General features: G+C 41.6%; 1 protein-coding gene across 4 annotated transcripts in view; it reads left to right on the forward strand.

The window, feature by feature from the left end:
* Window positions 1-2,570: 2,570 nt before the first annotated feature.
* DDC (dopa decarboxylase) overlaps window positions 2,571-14,381 on the forward strand; it is a 101,536-nt gene continuing 89,725 nt past the window's right edge. For 3 of the 4 annotated variants that reach the window (XM_069958523.1, XM_069958525.1, XM_069958526.1), the window contains exon 1: window positions 11,490-11,594. The gene's annotated coding sequence lies outside the window, so the exon portion shown is untranslated. Of the gene's footprint in view, window positions 2,639-11,489; window positions 11,595-14,381 lie in introns of those variants that run through there. The other variant, XM_069958524.1, reaches the window with a different exon arrangement.

Here is a 14,381-nt window from a genome sequence, read left to right on the forward strand (position 1 = left end):
GTGGATTCCTTGGCGCTCAACCCTCCAGGCACAGTCACTCCACTTCAATCAAGAGGCTTTCCAGTGTTCTTGCCAACAAGATGTGTTCTTTATTGCTATGCGTTTCAAGGGTTAACCACCCTCTTCATCAGGCATAATTAGGTACATTACACACTAGTATTTATACATAAACTAAAATGATTGACCCGGAAGGATTTCCCTGTTCCCAGGTGTCATCACGACATCACTTCCCATCTGCTAAACAGGAATGTTTAAGGAAAAAAGAGCAAGTACCTGATAACCAACAGAAGACTAGAATTAATTTCATTACTCGTTACAACAAGTCACATAGAGATATCAAGAAGATCGTCCACAAGCACTGGTATCTACTGAAATTAGATCCATATATAGGTCCAACATTGCCCAAGGAACCACTGATCACGTACAGGAAGGCATCAACCATTAAAAATCTCATTGCCCCTAGCTGCCTACGAAGACATAAGAAAGAAGAGACGTCCAACAAAATCGAGGCAGGGGTTTCAAAATGTGGTCATCCGAGATGCCTATGTTGTTGTTCCATTGAGACGGGCACTACAGTATTCCAGAGTAAGAAAACAGGGCAGGTCTTTTCCATCAAACAAAAATTGAACTGTAAGTCATGCTATGTGATCTACGTGCTGGAGTGCCCTTGTGGCCTCCAGTATGTAGGCCGAACAACACAACCATTGCACTGTCGTCTCAATGGCCACAGACTGAACATCAAAAAGGGTTTCCTGAAACACGGGGTATCCAGGCATTACTTTGAACAGCACAATTCAGATCCAACATTTTTGAAGATCTGTCCTATTAATCAGATCAGTGCTGGAGCTAGCAGTCGCTTCGATCAATTTATAAAACGAGAAATGTATTGGATCTACAGACTGCAGACTTTACAACCTTCAGGGCTTAATGAAGTGACTGAACTAATAGTGTAATCTGGCTTTAGGAATAAATGTTTGTAACATGTCATATAACATCAGGCACATTTATAAGACAACGTATGTATTCCTGTGAGGGTCTTTTATCTGATCTATATTCGATTATGATATCCAACTGAAGCCTTGACCTTCGTTTTAGAGATGGTTCTTTGTTTTGCGATCTGATCACAATGTACAAATATATGACAAGACAGTACAGAGATCTTTGTAGTGATCTGTTTACTACTAGGTCTGTAACCATGGGGGGCATCCTCTACGTCTAGAGGAAAGAAGATTTCACCATCAGCATCAATATGGGTTCTTAACTGTACAAGCGGTAAGACTGTGGAACTCTCTGCCACATGATGTTGTCATGGCCGATTCATTAAATAAGTTTAAGGGAGACCTTGATGCTTTTCTTGAAAAATATAATATTACAAGTTATGCGCATTAGATTTCCGGTGATACGTTGATCCAGGGATTGTTCTGGTCGCCATTGGATTCAGGAGGGAGTTTTCGCCCTGTGGTGGGGCGGCTGTTGTCTGCCTCATGGGGGTTTTTGCCTTCCCCTGGATTATCGCAGTAGGGTTTCCCTAGGTTGAACCTGATGGACTCTTTTCTTTTTTCAGCCTTATTTACTATGTTACTATGTTAGAATTTCATTTGATCTGTGTATATTTCACATGGTGCCAGTTTTGGTTTTCCACTCTGACTACCAGATCTACCATTTGGGGACCCCATGGTAGACGAAGTTTGGCTTTCTCGCCATCTCCTTTGTCAAGGGTTAGTGTTATTGGAGAATATAAATGATGACCATGTTATCAGGGTTTGTATACATGTAGCATAAGAAGTAGAAGCGGAGTAGTGCTACATTAGTAAAGCAAGGTCTGGACTACCTGACTGGCAGTAGGGCACATCTATGTAGGCATCTTCCTACCTATTGCTAGTCTGTGGAGTGAGTTAGGCTATGTTCGCACGCACCTTTTTGTTTTTTGGCCATCTGATATCATTTCATGGCCAGATAACAGCCATGATTGTGCAAATAACGTCTGTCATTATGAAATAATGGTATCTGGTCTTAAAATAACGGTTATCCTAAAAGACAGCTGTCAAATGGCCGGGGGAAAAGCTGTGTATGAACATAGCCTAACTCTGGCTAACAATATTATATAAAAAAGACTTAGATGACTATATAAATGTAATACAATATGCTATGTTCTAGTATATAACCTCTTCTGGACATAGCACATTTTGGCAGCATTTTCATTTTTTATTTAATTTTATTTATTTTTTTGCACTGAAGCTGTGCAAGGGCATGTATTTTCACAGGTAACACAATTTTTTTCATGGAACCCACAACTATTCCAGCATTGGGGATACTGAGGGTACTAATATGGCACATCATGTTTTTTGGAGCATTTCTCCTGACAGATGTTTGCCACTGTGTTTATGAATTTGTCTTTTATACTCCAACAATAGTGTGCTCTTCTAATGATGACTTTTGGATTCAGCCCTGTAATAGGGGATGCAAATAGACTTCTCCTGTCTTTTGAGAGATGCAGCTGATTGTTGAATGACATGCAAGTGTCTGTGATTGGTCAGGGGGAGGTGGATATGCTGCCTATATAGAGTGAACAGCTTATCCAGTGTATCATATGTGAGAGTGCAGCTACTGAAGATCCAGGGGATTTACACTGTAAACTGTAAGTACCATTCTCCTCTAGAGGCTTTGTGTCTACCTAATCCAGAGAAGAAACATAAGTGGATTACTGTAGCTGTGAGCCTTATTGTTCATTTGAACAGCTACTATCCCTAATTATGCTCAATGTTTACCATATTTTATCTGGTTTTCATTTGAATTTATATGTTGAGATTCTTTCTACATTTGTTTTTACATGTGGTTTCTATTAGATGTGTCTGTATTTATATTAATGTTGATGCCTTACTTAAATCACTTTACTTGTGGTCAAAGTTATTTACTTATAGCTTGGGTCTATTATAAGGATTTACCTGCAGTAGCAGCAGATTACATTTTATTTTTGGTCTGGAGTTAGTATGAAATGGCATTACAAATACTCATCTAGTTGTTTGTGTCGCCCTACCTTCAATCTCAGGGATCATACATGTATTTATGCAGACATGCAGTCTTCAGTATAATGCTTAGGTCTTCATTTGTAAAAATAGTGGATGCGAACTACTTAAAAAAACACCTGTGATTATTCTGTTCATGTCCATGCTACAAGATATTCCACACTGCTTTATAATCACAAAATTTACAGTAAAAACAAAGTGAACTTTGTTAGTTCAGCACTTGGCTTATCAGCCAACTGCCTTTGAAGTCAGTGCGGCTTCTCCCCAGTATGTAATGTACAGTAAGTCATGTAAGGTTTTTGTGGTGCAATGTATGAAAGAATTCTAGTGCATTTGGAATAGTTTTAGCAAACCCAAACCTAAACCTAAAAAAAAATGAGATGCCGAGACAATCCTTTTAACTACTTATAGCTTATCTCTATCTAGTTTAACAACAGTAGCAGAAACAGCTGATAAACACAAAGATTAATTATTAACGTTCCTTACTACAAGAAGAACTATATTTTTTCCTCAGCTTTACCCTATAGCAAATAGTTCCAATTTTCAGATGATAGCTATACATCTATTTCTAGTAGGCATAATGACTACAAATTCTTCCTTTTCAGAACCGGATGATGTTGCAATAATAATAATAATTACCATCACATGTCTAATAAAGCGATGCCACATTTTTACCTCTCTATTACCATGTCCACATGGGCAAACAATAGTACCTATGTAAAAATCTATTGGATCAAACCTTGAAGCACTTAATGCAATAAAACTCTTGCATTAAAGGACTAATTTGTATATATCACATCTATTTCTAGGCAGATTCTACTTTTAAAAAATACAAAATGTTAAATTCCTGTTATAAAAATGCACTGTTCATTTGAGTGGGTTGCATAATACATGCAGGGCCGTATTTACCACTAGGCACCCGTGGTCCGGTGCCTAGGGCAGCACCTTGCAGGGGGGCAGCACCAGGGAGCAGGGGGACAGAAAAAACTAATTTTTTTGTTTTTATTTTTTTTAGTTTCCCTTCTCCCATTCAGACTTGCCAGTAAATCTGGTGTCTTTTCCAGGGGGTTGGGGGGTATGGTGGTATTGGTCAGGTCTGGTATCGCCAATAGGTGCGTGTAGATGGGGCGCCTTCAGGTTTAGTGCCTAGGGCAGCAGCAGCTGTTAATACAGCCCTGAATACATGGCATGATTTTTATGTTTTTAGAATAGGCATGACTTATATGCTTTTAAAAGTGCAAACAGAACACATGGTCATTTATTAGAACTCTGAGCTTTCTACAGATGCTAGCATGAGACTAGCATGCACTAAATCTCAAAGTCTCAGTCTATTCTGACTGATTTAATAGTATTGTTCCTCATGGACCCACTCTCACTTTCCACTGATGGTCACGCATGGCATCTTTGTTGTCTTTTGCTGCGATTTTCCTATTTTACATTGCATTGCAGTAAAATAGCTCCCTCTTTGTAGAAATCGTGGCAAAAAATGGTGCTGTTTTACCAACATTGTGCAGTTTGCAGCTAGTCAGAACAATAGTCAGAACAACACATTGAGGCTAGGTTCACATACGTATATTTCAGTCAGTATTGTGGTCCTCATATTGCAACCAAAACCAGGAGTGGATTGAATACACAGAAAGGATCTGTTCACACAATGTTGAAATTGAGTGGATGGCCGCCATTTAATGGCAAATATTTGCTGTTATTGTAAAACAATGGCTGTTATATTGAAATAATGGCAGTTATTTACTGTTATATGGCGGACATCCACTCAATTTCACCATTGTGTGAACAGAGTCTTTCTGTGTTTTTAATCCACTCCTGGTTTTGGTTGCAATATGAGGACCACAATACTGACTGAAATATACGTAGTGTGAACCCAGCCTAAAAAATGTGTAACTTATAAAAATGTTAACACTCAATATACACAAATCAGTTATATTATTAAAATCATCTGACAAATATTGTGCAGATCCGTTTTGTGCCATCACACCTGCTTTGACTTTTTGAGCCTTGAAATACCTCTGACGGTGTCCTGAGAATAGGCCATTCATTTTTAAATCCTGAGTATCCCAACAGTTGTCAAGTAAGGCCTTCATAGATCAGAAATATTTTCCAGCCAGTACTACAGATGCTCAGTCTGACTGAGTTCTGGGGATTTTTTAGGGTGACGCAACACCTAGAATTCTTTTCTTTGTCATATGCTCCAATATGCACCATTACTAAACAATCTTTGCAGTTTAGCGGGGTGCTTAGAAGGGGAATGGGGGGGGGGGGTTCATGTTAGCTACTTTATTTGCCAGATTTATTATGTGCAATTTTTTTATTTGTTAGCCAGAAAATTGAGCAAAAAGCAAGATTCATCAAGGCCTGTGCGCCTAGTGATACATTTTTAGCAAGGTCTGTGAGTATGCAGCACAGAAAAAATGCACAGAAGCAAAAAGAAGCGCACAGCTGATAAATGTGACCCCAAAGTTTTTGTTTTACTCAGTGGGCATTTTCATATGTTAAAGTTAATGAATTAACAGGTGGAATACGAATGTAACTGATGACAATTGTTGTCAACAGTCACATCAGTATCTTTCAGTCTAACTATTAGTCAGTGTTCTATGACCGAACCAATGACATATATTTGTCAACTCTATTTTCACTGACATTAGGTATGGCATATTCCCTTGTAAATCCATATATGTAAAGTATCTAAAAGTTTTTCCTTTTATGTCTGTTCATTTGTTATGCCTTTTGACTTTGTATTTCTCTTGTTTGTTTTTGCCCTTCCTTACAAAGTGTGAAATGAAGCTTTGTTTGTTGCTTTGGTTACAGTTTAACCCCTTTTCTGCTTTTCTAGCTTAACTGCAGGACATTTGTTTAATTTTGCTATATTCAGTTTAGGAATCATTTGTGGGAACAGCTTACACATTTTGCCTTTATATGTAAATACAGTACGATTCATTTGTTGAAGGGTCATTGAATAAAACAGCCCAAAATAAAATAAAACTGGTATTATAAAATTATTATGCAGGTTTCTGTGCCAGGATTTAAATGCTGGATTAAAGAAATTTTATTTTCTGGAAATTAAGTTGCACCTTTTAATAAACTGAAATGATGATCATGTCACAGTCCAAAATAAATAAAATAGTAGAGATTATTATACTTGTAATGACTAAAATTACTTTTTAGGGTACGTTCACACTTACCGAATCCGCAGCAGATTTCATTTAAATAACTGAACACAGCATCAAATCTGCACCATCAAATCTGCTGCGGATCTGCTGCGGATCCTGTATGTGTGAACGCACCCTTAGGCCCCATTCACACGTCCGTGTCAGTTTTTACTGTCAGGAAATCCTGATCAGGAGACCTCAAATGTCATCAGGAAAGTATCAGGATTTCCTGACAGTAATCCGTTTTTACCATCAGGAAACCATCAGGAAAAACCTTCAGGATTTCCTGATGAGATAATATTGTCTAGTATGCCAACATAAATCACAGGTACCCGTGTACCTGGATGGCCACAGGCTGCAGAACTACAACTCCCATCATGGCCTGTCAGCAAGGCATGATGGGAGTTGTACGTCTGCAACCTGGATGGCCACAGACTGCAGAACTACAACTCCCATCATGGCCTGTCAGCAAGGCATGATGGGAGTTGTACGTCTGCAACCTGGATGGCCACAGACTGCAGAACTACAATTCCCATCATGGCCTGTCAGCAAGGCATGATGGGAGTTGTACGTCTGCAACCTGGATGGCCACAGACTGCAGAACTACAACTACCATCATGGCCTGCCAGCAGAGCCATGATGGGAGTTGTACTTCTGCAACCTGGATGGCCACAGGCTGCAGAACTACAACTCCCATCATGGCCTGCCAGCAGAGCATGGTGGGAGTAGTAGTCCTAAGGGGTAATCTCACCTGTCCCGGATCCTGCTCTGTCGGGGCCGCGAGGTTGGGGTCCGGGTCAGAGTGCAGTGCTGAGGTCCGGGCAGCGGCGGCGGTCGGAGGTGTGGAGCATCCGGCGGGCGGCCCGATGGTGAGTTCCCGGGGGGGGGGGGGGGGGGGGGATGCAAGAGAGCCGGTGTTCCGGTGGTGAGCGGCGGCGGCGGCGGGTATGGGGGCGCGGGGTGGTTGTCGGGGGCTAGCGGGTACTGGGGGTTAGGCGGCGGCGGCGGGGGGGGGTGGGTGGATCTGCACCGCACTCTGGCCGGCCAGCCCTGTAGTGCCGGGCAGAGTGTGCGGTGCGGTGCGAAGGGGATGGGGGTGTGCGGGTGATCGTACGGCGGCCGGGGCTGGCTCTCTACCAGTCCGGAATCGCGGGCACTTTCCTGACATACATCAGGAAAATGCCCGTGATTCCGGCGCTCCCATAGACTTCTATGGGGGCGTCCGTGCCGGATTTCCGGACGAAAATAGGACAGGATCTAAAAAATCCGGTCCTATTTTCCGGAACGGACACCCTTCCGGAAAAATCCGGAAGGGTGTCCGTGTCTAATGTTAGTCTATGAGTCCGGAAATCCGTCCGGATTTCCTGATAGGAAATCCGGACAGATTTTCCGGACGTGTGAAGGGGGCCTTACTATAACTTTATTTTAAAAAAAGATTTTTTTATTTACACATATACTTCTGTTTACTGGCAGCAGTAAGGGGTGACACGACCCCTCTGCTACCACCAACGACTGTGTAGATAACTGCAGTGCTATCTAAGCTCTGCAATTCCTGACCCCCTGCTCTGCTCAAGCGCTGCCGAACAGAACTATTGTCCTGTATGGTCCCTGTATTGTATAGTCTATGATTGGTGTGTTTTTGGCAGCTTCTGCAGAGGGAGTGGTGGTTGCTGTCACTGCTCGCTCTGCTTCTAGCACAGTGAGAACTGATAGCAATAACTGCGAACTGTGCACAGGCTGTATCACTGCTCTAGAGTTGCCATGAGAAGATTTAGTAGAAGTTTAAGTGTGTTACATGGGAAGAAATATTGAAAATATAAAACACAGGGTCCAAAGAGATATGCAAGCCCGAAATCTCTTTGATTTCTCTTTAGTGTTTGTACAATGTATCAGTATAGAGCAATAGGAGGACGGGACCAATAGATGTGGATGAGGGAGGCAATATTAGACTGGCACCTCCATCACATGCTAGAAATGATTGGATTAATTGCATGCTGGACATCTGGCATATAATACCACAACATTAGTAGCTTGTATTGATTTTCTTAGGCTGCGTTCACACTGCGTTTTTGCATTCCGTTATTTTCATCCGTTTTTTGCAAAAAAACGGATGAAAAAAACGGATGCATTTGTGTACATCCGTTTTTCCATTGACTTCCATTGTAAAAAAACCCATATCAAAACGGATCCATTTTTTGGGGCGGACACAAAAACGTAGCTGACACTACTTTTGTGTCCGTTAAAAAAAACGGATCCGTTTTGATCCGTTTTTTTTTTACAATGGAAGTCAATGGAAAAACGGATGCACACAAATGCATCCGTTTTTTGCAAAAAATGGATGAAAAAAACTAACTGCAAAAATGCAGTGTGAACCTAGCCTTATTGTGATGTATATAGAAGTACAGTGGTACCTTGGTTTAAGAGCATTTTGGTTTAAGAGCTCACAGTTTTTCAAAAATGTGACTTAAGAGAATTGCTTTGGTTTAAAAGCTCCCTTAACTGGGTGGGAGCGCGAGTGGGGGAGGGGCATGGTCTGCATAGTGGGGTCTAGAGCCCAGTACTCTGACCCAGGAAGTCTCCCTCACCTTCCAAATCATAGCAGATCCACTTCAGGCTGGGGCTTACATCAGGGGACAGGACGGTGGAGGTAATCTCTCCATAGCTGTAACCCCTCTCTCCCCGAATAGAGAGTGCTGCATGTATGTGCCCACATCTGCCCTGCTGAATCCTTCATGCTCCCTGCAGTCTCTGTCAGCCCTTGGGTTTCCCATCCTCCCTATTACTGTACAGTAACTTATAATATCACATATTCTGCTGTTTCTGAATGTTTATTTCATCTGTTTTACATGTTATTCAGAATAATAAATAATTATTTTTGGGGTGTGGAACCAATTGTCTGCATTTCTATGACTTGTTATGGGAAAATTTGCTTTGGTTTAAGAGTTGATTTGGATTACAAGCACAGTTCCAGAACGAATTATACTTGTAATCCAAGGCACCGCTGTATTGGCTATTATGGTTGGGATGCATAAGCATCATATATCTTTAATTAGCCCTTGAAACCCCTGCTCCGTGTAGTCTTTCAAAGACTTGGTTAGACAGTGGTGAATTGAAACAAGAAGGACATAAAATTGTGTATTTGTAGATAATGCTATTGAGTGGATGCATGGAGTTGATCTGAGGATAGGGTATTGAAGGGTAAAATTGATTTACTGTGGAGGTCGACAATGTCGGTAAACCAAAACAGCTTGTTAGTAAACCAGGGTTTAGGGTCCATTTACACAGAAAGATTATCTGACAGATTATCTGCCAAAGATTTGAAGCCAAAGCCAGAAACAGACTATAAACACAGATCAGGTCATAAAGGAAAGCCTGAGATTTTTCCTCTTTTCAAATCCATTCCTGGCTTTGGCTTCAGATCTTTGGCAGATAATCTGTCAGATAATCTTTCTGTGTAAATGGAATGTGTAATGCTGAGAGCAGCAGACCATGTGTGTTCCTCCCAAGCCATACATAGGACAACGGTAACATATGAAATGCCGGATTGAGTCCTTAAAGCGTAACTGTCATGTTTTTTTTAATTGCAGAAATCAGTAGTATAAGCGATTTTAAGAAACTCTGTAATAGGTTTCATCAGCCAAAAAAGCCTCCTTCTGTACTCAAGATGCAATCTCCCAGCCTCCCCCCCGACTTCTTATCTGTGCATTATCAGGCAAACACGTCTTCATTACAGAGAAGCCAGTGAAGACGGCTTCTGCTCTCCCATTGTAAGCCTATGAAGGGGGGAGGGGCTGAGGGAGATGAGGGAGCAGGAAGAGGTGACAGGAAGGTCAGCTGTTTGTAGACTCTCTGGGCACCTAAAACGCTAAATTCAGGTGTCAGAAAGGTCAGTGCTTATCTATGAACTTACTGAGAGAAGATTGCAGGGTGTTGTGCTGTGCAGGACTGCTCCGTGCTCAGTCACTCCTCTCAGCCCCTCCCCTCTCCATAGCCACATAATGGAGACAGAAATCGTGCTTCATTTGATGTGAGGGGGGAGGCTGGGAGATTGCTTTTTCAGTACAGAAGGAAACTCTTTTGGTTTATAAAACCTATTACAGAGTTTCTTAAAATCGCTTGAACTGTTGATATTTAATGTTTTCAGAAAAATGGCCCTGAAATGACAGTTACGCTTTAAACATTCACATCAAATAGCCTGATTTGCAGCTAATGAATATTAAGAGCCATGATTAAAGACCTTTGAGGTCCGAAATGCGTCGGAAAATTTAAAACGTTTTTATTAAAAAACTGAAGAGTCTGTGGAGTTTATCCATTTATATACATACCTGCTAATAGTTCCCCTTTAAGGCTAGAGTTGGCCCAACAGACACATAGTATACGATCCGGCCGGGATCCCAAGCAGCACCTCAAACAACTGACATGTCAGTGCACACTGGCTCCGGCCACACGATCCATAGTGTGCAATGGGGAGTTCTGATGTGGGCGCGCAAGGATGCGCCCGCATCAGAACTCTGCAGGGCTAAAGATCATCCGGCTGGTACTGCAGTACAGTCCGGGATGATCTTTTCAGAGACCGGACGTTCTCCGAACAGCCGGTCTTTTACGTAATATGAACATAGCCTTATACTGTATATATAAAATGATCAAAATGTCTAATTTACAAAACTATTGTTCTAATAAAAACTATAGATCATAGTGCAAAAAATGCCGTCCCAAACAGCCTCATAGGTGAACAAATGAAACCAATATAAGTGTCACAATAGGGCCATTATTTGCACACAAAAAAAAGCTTTGTAAAAAAAAAAAATTAGAAAAGCTACCTAAACATGCATATGGCTGTATTCAGCCTGACATATAGAATAAAGATATCATGTACTTTGTACCGTAAAGTGTATTACGTAGACAGTTACGAAGTTACGAAAACATTTAATTTTATAGTACACTTTTTCCTGGAAAAAAAACAAGCGCTTACATGGCCCTGTAGATGCAGAAATAACAACGCTATAGCTCTTAGAAGACGAGGAGGAAAAAAAACTAAATGGAAAAATGAAATATAGTGTGGTCATTTCGGGCCGGGTCATGAAGGGGTTAATGTTCGTGATCATTAACAGCCATTATTTGCCCTTATTTTTACATTGTGGGAACATAGTTTATACTGTACATGCTGTATTGCTAGGAGTTTTCCTGTTTGTTGAAGTTTGTAGTAAAGGAAGTAATCCTGCAAACTAAGGAAAATGCTCTCTGGAATACTGATCTAATAAAATGCTAAGCTTGCGAACTGCAGTTGCCAGTGAGCAAACTCCATCTGAGAAAACAAAGTTCACTTTAGTTAAGAGATAAAGAAAGACTTGACGTTTAATTTTTTAGACATTTGGACTGACAAAGCTCCGTGTGTGTTAAAAAGGTATGTGATCTCCAATTCATATAATGTATGGAAGATGTGTGGATCTTTAACCCTTTAAGGGCTCAGCCAATTTTCACTTTTGCGCTTTCGTTTTGTCCTCCTTATGTTTGAAAGGTCATAGTGCTTGCATTTTTTTCACCTACAGACTGAAATGAGCCCTTATTTTTTGTGCTATAAAATATGCTGTAAAACCCGGGAAAAAACTATTTACGTGGTGAAAAGGGTAAAAAGCCTTTTTTTTCCATTTGGAGGGTTTTGTGTTAACACCATTCTCCCTATGGTAAAACTGTCATGTTATTTATTTATTTTTTTAAATAAGTACGATTACAACAATTGGCAACTTGTATGATTTTTATTTTATCTGACTGCTTTTAAAAAATCAAAGCCTTTTTTTTTTTTTAAACTAAATGTTCCTCAAATTGCTCTATTACCATCCGTATAACGCTTTTATTTTTTGGTCAATGGGGCTGTGTGAGGTATCATTTTTTGCCCCATGATCTGTACTTTTTATCTGTACCTTGCATGCGTATATGCAACTATTTGATCACTTTTTAATATTTTTTATTTCATGTGATAAAAAATGCACTTTGCTGTCGCAGCAGGCAGGGTCCCCTTACCACCTCAGGCTAAACACAAACACGTAAAACACAATGGAGTCTGTGGCCGCACGCTCCATTTTGTGAACTGACAGGGTTTTCTGTGGCCGCTATTCATTGAATAGTGGCTGCAGAAAATTGACATGGCAGTTTCTTGTGATGCCGCTAGGGATCCTGGCCGGAGTGTATACTATGGGCATACACTCTGGCCGAGATTCCTTAGAAGGTACCACTACGTAAGTTCTGTAGTAATCACAGCCGTTGTTACAACGGCCGTGATTATTTCGAAACTTACCCAGTGGGAACATGGCCTTACTGTGTTTCTCTCCGAGGTCTGCCCAGTTCCCAACCACTTGATCTCCCCTCTGCCAGACCGCTCTGCAGGGCCCAGGCCCCTTCCCCAGGTTGTAGTGTTATGTAATAGGAGGATGTGTGTGCCCAGGGACGCACCACACATTAGGGGAACTGACAGTTTTGTCTCAGAGGGGGCTCCTCACAGCTTGCAGGGGGCGCAGGCTGAGGATTTCCTCTGAAGCTTGGGAGTCAGCAGGGACAGAGAAGGCAGGTGAGTGTATTATGTCATATCTGTGTTACTGTACTGTGAGATGGAGCAGGAGTGCAGGGCAGCTGTAAGAAGTGTTATACAGCTGCTCCCCTCTTCTGTTCTCCCCTGAGGTTACTCTGCCCTCATCTCTTCTCCCCTCACCTCTCCTGTCATATGTAGCTCTGGCCTCCATAACATCAGTCCTGTGTTTGCTGCAGAGGTCAAGTAAGGAGAAGAGAGGATGGGGGAAGATCACTTTGTACTCTGTTACAGTCTGTGTGGGAGCACCCAGGCAGAAAACTCTGTACTCCTGTCCTGTACCCAGAGACCCCTAGCCCCCTCACTGTTCCCTTAAAAATGGTTATAGGGCAAACCCTGATACCAGAGTCCCTTAGGATAGTAATTGTGCATCTGTACTGTGTATGTCCTTGTGTACATGTGTAAATATATGTCTTTGCATGTAGGTGTGTAGGTGTATCAAGTGTGTGCATTAATATACTGTATCTGGGTGTTTATATATATATATATATATATATATATAGACACGGGTGGGTCACGGAACGGCCGGTGTCAGAGAAGATCATCCCTGATCTTCACTGCCGCTGAATTCGGATTCCCCACTGCTCACCAGGGGCGGATTAATTTCACTATAGTCCCCTGGCTGTTCACCAAGCCTGGGCCACCCACCCCACTTTAACTATGGCAACACTATCGGGGTAATCATAGTACATTTGTGCAAAATTGAGGTAAAAAGCAGAAACTGTTTGCAAATCACAGCAGAACTGTAGTTAGGAGACAATACACCACTGAAAGTATAAGTCTTTTTGGGTGGCCATGGGCCCCCCAGAAGCTCAGGCCCCCAGCTACCGCCCAAAAAGGACTTATTATAGTCTACTACTGCTGCTTACAATGGAGCATGAGGCCGAAGCCACACCCTCCATTGTGTGCCCTGACAGGTTTTCTGTGGCCGCTATTCACTGAATAGCGGCAACAGAAAACTGACATGTCAATTTCTTGCGGCGCTATGGATCCTGGCCGGAGTGTATACCATGTGTATACACTCCAGCTGGGATTCCTTAGAAGGCAGCACTACGTAAGTTCCGTAGTAATCACGGCAGATGTTACAACGGCCGTGATTATTTTTACGAAACTTATGTAGCGTGAACATAGCCTAACAACTCATGAAAGATATAGCCATCATGCCTGAAGCATGTTCCTGCATTGTGTTGCTTATATCTGTCATGACCTCACTAGTACTGCTCATTTGAAGGCTGTGGGACTTTTTGGCAGCAGGATAGATCCCCCCGCTATGATGGGGGGGACCTCACCCAGCATTTATATTATTAATGTTAGCAATAAATCTTTATGCAACCATGAACTATGTTGTGCACAATAAATACCTTGCCTACTGCCAAAAAAAAAAGTTTCTTCAGCACAAAGGTGTTTACTGACTGCATACTGTTGCCAAAGAGCTCATGGCTTGTATTACAAGGCAAGTAATGAAGTAGAATGTGTAATTGTAAAAAAAAAAACTGTCTGTTTAAATTGACTTTTTATGTTAAAGAGTTGTCAGGGCTTGGTTGTACAATATGTCAATGGGAATCCCACTAGAAGTGTTACTATTGCATACACCCTTCGCAATAGTCT

The sequence above is a fragment of the Dendropsophus ebraccatus genome, chromosome 2 (assembly GCF_027789765.1).
Source record: "Dendropsophus ebraccatus isolate aDenEbr1 chromosome 2, aDenEbr1.pat, whole genome shotgun sequence".
Lineage (NCBI taxonomy): Eukaryota > Metazoa > Chordata > Amphibia > Anura > Hylidae > Dendropsophus > Dendropsophus ebraccatus.